This window comes from Leucoraja erinacea, chromosome 18 (genome assembly GCF_028641065.1).
Source record: "Leucoraja erinacea ecotype New England chromosome 18, Leri_hhj_1, whole genome shotgun sequence".
NCBI classification, from domain to species: domain Eukaryota; kingdom Metazoa; phylum Chordata; class Chondrichthyes; order Rajiformes; family Rajidae; genus Leucoraja; species Leucoraja erinaceus.
In genome coordinates this window covers 33303452-33316385 of record NC_073394.1, presented here as the reverse complement: position 1 = coordinate 33316385, position 12934 = coordinate 33303452, and positions in this window count along the sequence as shown.

Below are 12934 nucleotides of genomic sequence, written 5' to 3'. Positions count from 1 at the left end.
GTTGAACCACTGCCTCACAGTGCCAGAGAATCTTGATCTTGGGTGCTGTCTTTATGGAGTTTGCACGTTCTCCCTTGCAACCATGAGGGTTTCCCCTGGGCAGGCTGGTTTTCTCCCTGTCCCTGAGATGTGCAGCTTGGGAACATAATCGACTTCTGCGAATGGCCTCTAGCGAGTGGGTGAGTGGGTGAGTTGGTGGAACTATGGGGTGAATAAAAAATGTAATTAGGCTAGAATTAGTGTAAATGGGGTGCTCAATGGGCTGAAGGGCCTGTTTCCATGCTGTACCTTTCTTTGACTCAAGAACACTCTGTGCCAGATTATCGGATTGGAAACCTGCATTGTGGTAGTTTACGGCGGCAATATATGCCAGTCAGGACCTGGTGATCATTAATCCGTGGCAGGCAGTGGAAGTCCGTGAGATCCCTGCTCACACACACTGATGGAGACACTCCACAGCAGTGTTCTCTTTGGGGCCGCGAGTGGCCTCAACCCATCGCCACACAGCCAAGCAGCATCCGCAAAGACATATCCATCAATAAAGTGGGGGAAGGTTATTTTTCAAACATTTATTAAAAACTGCAGACATTGGAAACCTGAAATCAAAAGAATCAACATTTCAGGTTTTTTACGATCCAGATCTGATGAAGGGTGCTGTACCTGAAATGTTAAACATTTCTCTCTCGGCAGATATTGCCTGACCTCCAGTGTGCTTCCAACAATGTTGATTTTTAAAATTATATTTAAGGAATTAGTCATGCAGTTTGTTTAACTCGATTAAAATAGATCAGCTGCTTCCCCCGACATTAGGAACAAAATGCAGCTTTGCATTCCTCACCAAGCACTTCTCCCACCAAGCCCCCCTCCCCTCCCACACCCCACTCTATGCCCTCCAGTCCCTCATCAGTCAGAGGTCCACCCCACCATTCCATGCCCAGTCCAGGCGTGCAATACAGTACAGGCTGGGGGGAATTGAGTGATGAGTGGGTAGGAGTTTAAGTCCCCACCACAATTCCATGCAACGGCCTGTCACCTGGTGGTCGTGCAGAAAGTTACCATCACATGGGGACCAGGTCAGTGCCAGGGTGTTATGGACTATTGGATTTTGACTGATTAGTAGTGGGCAACATTGACTCCATTTACTGGGCCCCATTGGTAGGGACTGCTCAAAGCCCCAGACTACCTCAAACCTGACCCTGAGTGCTGTGAGTGGAGTTCTCACTGTGACTCTACTAATTTCCTCTCATCCTCCCAAAGCCTTGTCAGTGCCATTGATTGTCCTGTTATGGCCCTATTGTGTAGAGAATTGATGCACTATTAATACTAACAAAACGGGCCAAAACGGTTGGACTCCAAAGGACTGGGACGGCGCAATACATCAATTGGAGCAGCAGCCTCAAAGCCCAAATAAGATAGACCCAACACTATAGATTTAACATTCAAAAACTCCCCCATGAGTGCTGTCCCACTATGAGGGTGGAGTTTGCATGTTGGGGGCCTTATGTTCGTCCTCTGCCTCTCACTGTGACTGCATGGGTTTCAGGCCCCTCGCGGGTGAAACTCCATCCCAAAGCCCTGCAGGTTTTGTAGTTTGATTGTCTTCCTACCAGAGACCAGTTGGCCCTAGCTGGTAAACCTAGCGATCCTCGGCAATTGATCACAGGGCATGTGGGACATTGGAACTAGCTGGAAGCGCCGCAGATCGATAGTCAATGTGGCAGTCCCAACACTTAGCTCCAAAGGATCCCAATCGGACTCTGCTATGGATTGTCACATACACCAATGGCCGGTCTCCGGCAGGAAATTTGCCAATCCCATACAGCACACAAATAAGAGAAAAAACACACGCGACACTATGAGAAAAAATTTAAAACATCCCCCCCCCCCTAAAACATCCCCCACAGATAAATCAACGTTTCCCACTATGAGGGAAGGCAATAAAGTTCAGTCCTCTGCCTCATGTTCACCCATGGTTGGGGCCTATTGAAGCCTCCGCGGTCGCCGCAATAGCGGCGCGATGTTTCAGGCCCTCTCGCTGGGATGATGAAACCCCGACGTTGGAACAGAAGAACACTCTCAGCAGCTTGGAGTTCCGAATCGGCCTCTTCCTACCAGAGACCGAAGTGCACAGGCCGAGCTGGGTGGAGCTCCAACACTGGCGATCCTCGGCAAAAGATCCCAGGGCTCCGTGATGTTAGAGATAGCGCCGCCCGTGGCTGGAAGCGCCGCAGACCACAGCTCCACAATGTTAAAGTCGGCAGGCCCAACACTCCGGAGCTCCAACACGGTGATCCCGGTAAGGCATCGCCCACTCTGCTATGGAATTCAGTGCTGCGATGCCGCTGAAGCTCTGGCCGGTCTCCGGCAGGAAAGGCCACGCCAATCCAGATGGTAGGCCGCGAGGAGGGGGCGAAGATGCGGATTCGGAGAAAAGACGTATACGCGACCAGGTAGTTACTGAGAAAAACGGTCACTGGGTCTTCACCATTTCAGCACTGACATGGTAAGCATGGATGAAGCTCACCTAAATGATAGTTCTTTCCTTGTTACTGCTCTCAAATGTAGCAGTCCAAAGGGATGGAAGACGGCTTGCTTCTGCTTCAGTTCTCTGAGTTCTAAGGTCAACGTGGCAGGCTCTCGCAGGTGAAGGTGGAGGTGCCAGACAGTGCAGGGAAGTTGAGTAGTTTGTGAGGTTCAAGCTCTGTGTGTTTCTGATGCATGAACTCTAGGTTCGCAATGCCACCCCGAATGCTCCTTCTCCACTTTGGTCAGGTTCCCAGGATTCTTTGGAGCTGTTATCTTTCTCCAAGTAGGCTCACAGCATATCCTGGAATCAGAGATAGACACAAAAAACTGGAGTGATTCAACGGGTCGGACAGCATCTCAGGAGAAAAGGATTAGGTGACGTTTCATTTCGGATCCTTCTTCAGGTCTCGACCCGAAACGTCACCTATTCCTTAGAGAAAACCCGCTGAGTTACTCCATCTTGTTGTGTCTATCTTCGGTTTTAACAACATCTGCAGTTCCTTCCTACACATCCTTGAATCATTTCCTCTGCCGTCTGGCAATCTCCTCCCATGATGGAGCTGGGAATAAAGTGTCTGATTTGGGAATGTGTTATTGGATGTTAAATGTTGCCCCTCTTATCTTAAAGCTATGGCCTCTAGTCTTTGACACTTCCACCCTGGGAAAAAGGTTCTGATTGCCTTCATATATATGCCTCTCAATATTTTATATCATTTGATCAAGTGTTCCCTCAGCCAAAAATATTCCAGATACAACAATTCAAATTTGTCTAACCTTTAATACCCTCCAATCCAGGCAGCATTCTGCAACCTCTCCGAAGCCTTCACATCCTTCCTGTAATATGGACTGCCCAACGGAGGTGACGGAATATAATTAGAGAATCTTTGGTTGGGATGTTGACATTGGTTCACTTACTTTGCAGGATTTTATACTGAGTGTGAAAAGAGATCCGCAAATCCTGAAAAATGGCAGAACGAATAACTGGGAGGTGGCTGGTTTATAAGTAACCTGGTTCTGAACGCTGAGCTAAATGATCTCACATCAACAGGTGCAATGGTATGTACTGTTAAGGTTCTTCCTAGCTGTTCCGGTTAATGATATTAATGCCAGATATACAGTGCAGTAACCAAAGGAATCAAAAGGAGCCATTACACACAAGCATCATACAGATGTGGTCATGAAATGTACTTACAGCCTGTATAAAACGTGATATTCATTGACTGCAGCTGTTGTGTAAAGGTCCAATATTGTAGCAAACTAGTGTAGATAGCAGGTCTACACAATTTACCATCTGTTTTTTGAATTATTAATTTTTGTAGATTTGCCATTACCAGCGTTAATTGCCCATTACTAATTGCACTTTAGAATGTGATGGTGTACACAGTTGGATTGCAATAAAATAGACCTTTAGTTGTAGTCTAGGGTTCTAATGCGGCCAATTAACATTGCACTGTTGTTATTCCTTGCCTCTATACTTCAGGCGGGTGTGAGGTGCATAGCAAGTAATGCTTCTGCCCATAACTCAATAAAACATAGAATATAGAACAGCACAGCTCAGGGAAATTGTGAACTTTAGCTCATAATGTTTGTGCCTGCCTAAATGAATCCCTTCAGCTTACGTGATCTATATCTCCCTATTCTTTGCATATTCATATGTCTATCTAAAATCCATTTGAACTATCATATCTGCTTTTACCACCACTCCTGGCAGTGCATTCCAGGCACCCAGTGTAAAAAAAAAGTCCCACAAAACTCCTTTAAACGTTATCCCTTTGATCTTGTAGTTATGCCCTCCAGTATTTAACATTTCCATTCTAGGAGAAAGTTTCTGTGTCCACTTATCAACACCTCTCATAATTCTATAACATTCTAGCAGGTCTCACCTCAGCCTCCAACGCTCCAGAACAAACAATCCAAGTGCCAGCTGAACTTGGGTTCAGTCCTGACCTCGAGTTCTGTCTGTGTATGTCTGCTGGCATTGGATTGGTTTTCCCCAGGTGCTCCGGTTACAGCTCACAGGAAAGTCAATTCGCTGCTGGTCAATACACTTGGTGTTGGCAAACAAAAGGGTTAATGGGCATGTTTGAGGAAGAACTATTGTACATACAGGGAATGTGTATAGGGGGATGGAACTAAGGAACTGCTTTCCAGGGAGCTGACCTTCTAGGTGTTCTGTGTCAGGATAACACAAGCTTTGGCAAAATGGGATGGTGATTTTCACATCAACTTGGAACACCAACAATGACCAAAGCTTTTGGCCAATTCCCTCCCCATATTCTTCTCCTCAAAGAGATGTAGCTAGGATGTGGAGGGTGACGGAGCTTTTTAAAACAATACATGTTTGCGTTGTGGCCTGGTATGGCAATTCCAATGCAGAGGAATGTAAGAGGTTGCGGCGAGTAGTGGACTTAGTCCAGCCAATTACAGGCACAGCTCTCCCCTTCATCAAAAGCATCTACATGACGTGCTGCAACAAGGAGGTGGCATCTATCATCAAAGTTCCCCACCATCAGGTCCGTGCATTCATTGGGCATGCTGCACAGAAGCTTGAAGTCCCACATCTCCAAATTCAAGAACAGTTACTTTCCTATAACCATCAGGTTCTTGAACCAGCTTGCGTAACCCTAATCCTACTGTGAGATGGAACACTACGGATTATCTCTTTCACTACCGTAGACTTATTTTCTAATTGTGTATTTTTGCAGTTATGTCTTGTTCCTTCTTGCACTCTACATTTTTTAACAACTTTGAACTTGAAGGATACAAGACAGTGGCAGAATACGGTGACTCTTGTCCACTGCCTCAGTGTAATCAGCTATTCGCATTCTTGTACCTAAGTATGATTGTGCCCACGTATAGTAAACTATTTACTGAACTGTATTGAAAAAAGGAATTTCATTGGGCACGGGTACATGTGATGATAAAGTACCATTGTACTGGAAGGTTGATGTCATTATTTAAGGTGCCTATCCTCACTTCAGTGTCGTTGAGAAATCCAGTGTGTCTTAGGAAGGTCCCGCATTAACTTTTATTTGTTAGTGACTACTCCCACCTGCCTCTTAGTCCTTGTCATCGGACCTCAGTGACTCCCTCGCTGTTGCTGATTCCACACCATCACCCAAGCCCCCGATCACCTGCCTCCTTGATTGTCTCCCTGACCAAATCGCCTCATTCCTTGCCCAATTACTCATCTCTGTAGATAGACCTGAAGTGTTGGAGTAAATCAGCATCTCTGGAGAAAAAGGATAGATGACGTTTCGGGTCACGACCCTTCTTCAGTCTGAAAGTAGAGGTGGAGAGAACTGGAGGTAAGAAAAGATCAGAACTGAGCAGGGCCGGCAAAAGATGACCAAGGAAGGGTGGAGCCCATAATGACCCATTGTTGGCTGGGGAAGAGATGGTAATGAAGGGATACTAGGATGCAAACAGTGGAACTTGTAGGATGACTCGGGTGTGGGAGGGTGGACGGAAGTGAAAGCAGCGGTTACTTGAAATTAGAAAAATTAACGTTCACTGCTGGGTTGTAAGCTGCCCAAGGGAAATATGAGGGGCTGGAGGGTCACCTGTGTTTCTTCGCAGATGGTGGAGGTGAATCTTTGCCCAGGAAGGCTGTTGAGGCTGGATCATGTGGGTATTTAAAGAGGAGACGGATACATTTCTGAAAGATCCGGGAATTGAGGGCAATGGGGAACTAGCACCGATGAAGAGTGAAGTCCAGGAATGGAACCTGTAGTAGATATATTGTGCATCCGTCTGATAGTGCATTATAATCTGCCATAACTATGTGGGTCCTGTTGTACACTGAGCACTGTTGTAATCTCTGAATAGTCCGTGCCCGAAGAAGAATCCTGACCTGTAACGTTGCCTATTCATTCCCCCAACAGAGATTGCCTGACCTGCTGAGTTACTCCAACACTTTGAGTTTTGCTCACGATTCCAGCATCGGCAATTCCTTGTTTCTCCATTTCATTGCTATTATCTTTCCCAGCAGCTTAAGAGTTTTCGTAAAGCATCCCAACCGAACAACTCTTCCGAGCCAATCTTTGCTCATTGTTGTTGCTGTCATACACTGATCTTCTGGCCTAAAGTCCTCAATACTTGCTTACAAGTATCTGTTCTCATCACCCCTGGACCATTACTAAACTGACTGAGTTACACGTCCTTGTTGCCATTGACCCACCTACCTCTTTGGCGATGCATCGACAATTTAACTAGACTTTGCTCTCACTGTTGTCCGAAAATGTCACTAGTGTGAATGCCATAAAGCCCATCTTTCCATCCTTTCCACTCACTCCAATATAGCATTTAGTTTCTTGCTGCAGACATTTTGATTCTGTGAAGAAATCATGTATTGGAGATGTTTCGACTTCAGACTTGCTTGCTGAGGATACGGATCTTTTCTCTATGTATTGAAACCCCGTGTATTTTAAATTGCCACACATGGTGAATGGCTTCCAATCCATCCACAACCACAATTCTCACCAGTCCCACTCAGACACTTTGCCATCTGCTTTGGAACCCCAGTCTCCTGTTCCATTACTTTGAGCTCCTCACACATTTGTACTTTGCTCTGGACAAAATTCACTAACGTTCCTCGATGTTGTCTCCTTAAATGTGAGATTTGTGTTTTTAATAATTGACAGCATTCATTCTGTACAAACCCGATTCACGGCACAAAGTACCAAAAAGGGACCAATATCTAGTGCTGAGGTAGAGTACAAAGATTACATTCTCGCTGTCAATAATTGAAAATAATAAATTGTGGATGCTGTAAAATTAACAATAAATCAGAAAATCCTCAATATACTCAGCATATCAGGCAGCAAATGAGGAAAGAGAAATTGAGTTTGCTCGATGAATTTTCATTAGAATCTTCATCATACTTAAAGACTAGTGTCCTGTGGCCTTGACATCCACTATCATGAAATGCTTCAAGAGGTTGTTTATGGCACACGTTAACTTCAACCTTCCAAGCATCCTTGATCCACAGTAGTTCTCTTACCGACACCACTGGTCCAAGACTCATGCCATCTCCCTGGCCCTAAACTCATCCCTGGAACACCTGGACAAGAAGGACACCTACGTCAGACTCCTAGTCACAGACCACAGCTCTGCTTTCAACACCATTACCCCAACCAAGCTCATCTCTAAACTCATGGAACTTGGAGTCAGCACTCATCTCTGCAACTGGATCCTTGGCTTCCTGACCAACAGAACATAATCAGTGAGGATAGGTAACAAATCACCCTGTATGATAATTCTTAACACCAGTGCCCCACGAGGTTTCATTCTCAGCCCCCTTCTATACTTCTTATACACTCACAACTCTGCAGCCAAATAACAATCCAACTCAATCTACAAGTTCACAGGGACTAGTGACCACAGTTCGATAAGGTTTAAGATAGTTATGGATAGGGACAGAGAGGGTCCACATGTTAAAATGCTCAACTGGGGTAAGGCCAACTTTGAGGGTATGAGAGAAGGTCTCACTCAAGTTGACTGGAGCAGGTTATTTGAGGGGAAAGAAACATCGGCCAAGTGGGATGTTTTTAAAAGTGTGCTAACAAAAGCTCCGGATATGTACGTCCCCGTTAGAGTGAAGGGCAAAGCAGCAAAAGCAAGGAAGCTTGGCTGACAAGGGAAATTGAGGCATTGGTCAAAAACAAGAAAGATGCATGGGACAGGTATAGGTCAAGTGCATCCCTGGAGGAGTTTCTGGAACTAAGGAGTAAACTGAAAAAGGAGATCAGAAGGGTAAAAAGGGGCCAGGAGATAGCTCTGGCGGGTAGCATTAATGACAATCCCAAAAGATTTTATAAATACGTAAGGGGGAAAAGGGTAACTAGAGAGAGAGTGGGACCTCACAGGAATCAAAGCAGTCACCTCTGTGTGGAGCCACAGGAGATGGGCAGGGTCCTCATTGCGTATTTCTCCTCTGTATTTACCGAGGAGAAGGACAGTAGGACAGAGGGACTTGGACCAGTCAATGGAAGAGACTTGAGTGCAGTCAATGTTACCAACGAAGAAGTACAGAAGGTACTATCATGTATGAATGTAGACAAATCTCCAGGGCCTGATCAGATATATCCGAAGATATTGTGGAAAACCAGAGAGGAAATTGCGGGAGCCCTGGTTGAAGTTATGATTCGTACCTAAATACAGGAGAGGTGCCGGAACACTGGAGGGTGACAAATGTTGTGCCTCTATTCAAGAAGGGCTGCAGGGAAAATGCTGGGAACTATAGGCCGGTGAGCTTAATATCTGTAGTTCGAAAGATACTAGAGAGTATTCTGAGGGACAGGTTATACAGGCATTTGGATGGGCAAGGGCTCATTAGGGATAGTCAGCATTGTTTTATACGTGGGAGGTTGTGTCTCACAAATCTGATAGATTTTTTTGAAGGCGTGACCAAAAAGGTCGATGAGGGCAGAGTTGTAGATGTTGTGTACGTGGATTTCAGTGGGGGCCACAGAGCTACCACCCTGTTGCCTCCTAAGTTTCAGTTCTAATAAATTTAAATCTATGTAGTTGAATGGAATAAAAGAGAATATATGTGCAATTAATAGACACTGATATTTTTATGGAAGGTATTATAATATTGAAGTACCTTTTTTCCGCTAATAATTTCAGGGGGGGGCCACAGAAAAATTAAAAGATCCCAAGGGGGGCTGGATTCCTAGTTCTAAATTTGGCACTCTCTGAACGATTAGGATTGAAGGCATCTTGTAACATTAGAAATACTTTGTGAAAACAAACATCTCTGATTCTCCATAGTGTGAGAAGGTTTTCTACTGTACTCCATTTTACTCAGAAGTATACATTTCTTGCATGCAACCTCAGCATGTCCAGAGCCAAGGTAGCTGTACTGCAAAACATTATGCAGATTTACCTCTCACCATCAACTTTCACTTAATCTTTCCTCCAGAAACAGTCATGACCGAGATGAAAGTCTTGCATCTCTGATCAGACACTGAGGTTTCCAATGTAACCAGTGAGTCCAAGCAGCAATTTGCTTCTGCAACTGATACAATTCCACTGGAATTAATGCTGTCACACCAAAACGTGCAACATTTTCTGTTGCTACAGTGTCTATTTAATTCCTTTGCTCTGTGATTCATTAATCTAACTGCAATGGCTTTGGTATTGTTATTGCCATACAGTTTAACCCATCATGAAACTCTCTTATCTCACACGCAGACACAGACACAGACACAGACACAGACACAGACACAGACACAGACACAGACACAGACACAGACACAGACACGCACGTAGACACAGACACAGACACAGACACACACAGCCAGACACACACACACACACACACACACACACACACACACAGGCAGGCAGGCACACATACATGCACACACACACACACACATACACACACTCAAGACAGATGCACATACACACGCACACATGCATGCACACCGTGGCATATGTACACATGCACATGCAGTGAGACCCCCATCTGCAACATCCTGGGGTTAACACTGACGTGAAGCTCATCGGGTCAGCCACATGAATATGGTGGCTATGAAGGTAGGGCGGTGGTTGGTTATCCTTGCCAATGACACTCATAACCCCCCAAAAAAACCTCCAATGACACTCATAACCCCCCAAATATAAATTAAAACATTTCCTGACTAATTTCTGATATATTCATGGCTCTTTCACACCACTAAGAATCATGGTGCCCATCTTAAACAGATGGAAGATAGACACAACAAGCTGGAGTAACACAGGGGGTCAAGCAGCAACTCTGGAGAAAAGGAATAGGTGACGTTTTGGGTTAAGACCCTTCTTCGGACTGAGAGTCATCGGAGAGGGAAACAAGAGATATGAAAAGGTACAAATAAACAAATGGATGATTATTCAACATTCTCCAAATATTCTGAGCATGTGCACAAATGTCATGCTTATGCATCAAACACCTTCATACAGCCCAAGCTCTGACCTGGGGCAGCCACAGTGGAGTTAAGTGTGCGACAAACTCCAACAGATGCAAAGCGGGCTCACAGTCACTGCAATCTCTGTAGGTCTACCCCTGGTATTCCTGAAGCGTAGCCATCAATGGGAGGAGGAGGTGTTCCCAATCTTCCTACACCTCAGCAAATGAGTGCTACTTGCCTCCTAGACTTCCCAGTGGAGTGTTCATCTCAACCTCCCCCAGAGCTCATCAGCATCATAGCTGCCAGCCCCTCATTCTCTGCTCACCCCTCCATTAAATACAATGCACACGACAAATGCTGGTGTTTGACATTGATCCCTGGTGTTAGTGCTGAAGAATCTGTACATCCAGCAGCAGAGCAGATGGCTGATGTTGCTGTCAATTACAGCTTGCTTGTTGTTTGTGAGGTTAAATCTTTCACAGTCTGAGGGGGGGTTTTCTCTATTTCATTTGGTGGTTACTGCTCCCCTGATTTGACCGACAGGTCTGGGTCTTGTGCAGTCCTATTGGGGACTCTGATTGGATGAGCCCTCTCGATTATTCCTGTGGAAGACTAATCATTGAACTGTCCTGGCTGTACATTCACAGTCTCACCAACTAGTTGGCTGGAAGCATGTCAAAACTGGCTTCAGATCAGTCGAATAGATAGAAAAGCTTCAAACGATTATTGGATCTTCTTCACTAAGGCACTTGGTTGAAAATAAACTTCAACTAAATATTGGGTAAAGCAAGCAAAGCTTCCTCACTATAAAAACCTAAATGGATTTATTATCTAATAAAACATGCTTGCATTTCAGCACAGGCTAACAACAGGATATTATAGCTATGGTTTAGCTCAGATTCAGTCTAGAAAAAGCATGATTGGATTACTTTTTGATGTGGGTTGTTAAATTGCATAAATTGACTAAATCCAGCAGCCTTACATTAATCTGAGATTCAGAATATTTTAAAGATACAAGTTCTTCCGAAATACAAACCAATTTCATTTCAAGAGAAAATCCAGCTAAAGCACCTTCTCTTAATTTCTCCACAAATACAAAAAAATATTAGCAATAGTGTGTGTTGGAGATGAGAGAAAGATACTTCCATTAAAAGGGACTGCATGCAGAGGAAATTGCAGATTTTCAGTATAACTAAAGAAAAGGACAAGGATTTTCTGAAGAGGGATCACTGAATGTATTGGAAGGAACTTCAGATGCTGGGTTACACTGAAGATAGACAGAAAATGCTGGGGTAACTCAGCGGGACAAGAAGCATCTTTGGATAGGAATGGGTTTAGTTTAGAAATGGCATCATGTTCAGCACAGATATCACGCAAAGCCACACAATGCCATTACTCAATGCAATCATCACCCATCAGAGAAAAGAGTTATGATTTGGCCTTGTAAAGATAATATCCAGACCAGTGTTCTTCTTGCAGGTTCACAATGAACTATTTTATTCTTTAGCTGACACTAGAAGTATTATGATCATCTTGAGACACGTGATTTAAGTGCAGCACAGATAGATCATGTGACTACAAATCTACATCTAAAGTTGCTAGAGAAGGCATTGTCTATTAACAATAATAAAAGCAGCAGATTTAACAAGATTGCAGAATAATTTTTCTAATTTATTCAAATTTTTCTTAGATAATAAAACTGCTGAACTTCTAAATTCTTTTGAGGTTTGTATTTTTAACTGCAGGAAACTGAAGGTGGAGACTCGACTGTGGTGCAGCAAACAGCTGCTTGCTCACAGATCCACTGACCTATGACCTTCCGTGCTGTCTGTGTGAAGTTTGCACGTGCTCCCTGTGACCCCTTCCCCCAGGTTTCCGCCACGGGGTGCTCCAGTTTCCTTCCATACCCGAAAGATGCGCGAGTTGGTAGATTAATTGGCCATTTTAAGTTGCCCGTAATGTATCAGCGAGAGATAGAATCTGGGACTGTGGGGAGAATAAAATGAGTTTGGTGTAGGATTAATGCAAATAGATGTATGTGGTAAGCCTGTATTCGATGGGCTGAAAGGCCTCTTCCCATGCTATTCCTCTGTGACTCTATGATGCCAAATTAATAAGTTCAAATGACAATGGATCGACTGGGCTTAGAAAGATGAGAGGATATCTTATAGAAACATATAAAATTCTTAAAGGATTGCACAAAGTAGATGCTGGAAAAATGTTCCCCAAGTTGGAGGAGTCCAGAACCAGGGGTCAATAGACAATAGACAATAGGTGCAGGAATAGGCCATTCGGCCCTTCGAGCCAGCATCGCCATTCAATGTGATCATGGCTGATCATCCCCAATCAGTACCCCGTTACTGCCTTCTCCCCATATCCCCTGACTCTGCTATTTTTAAGAGCCCATATCTAGCTCTCTCTTGAAAGCATCCAGAGAACATGCCTCCACTGCCCTCTGAGGCAGAGAATTCCACAGACTCACCACTCTCTGTGAGAAAAAGTGTTTCCTCGTC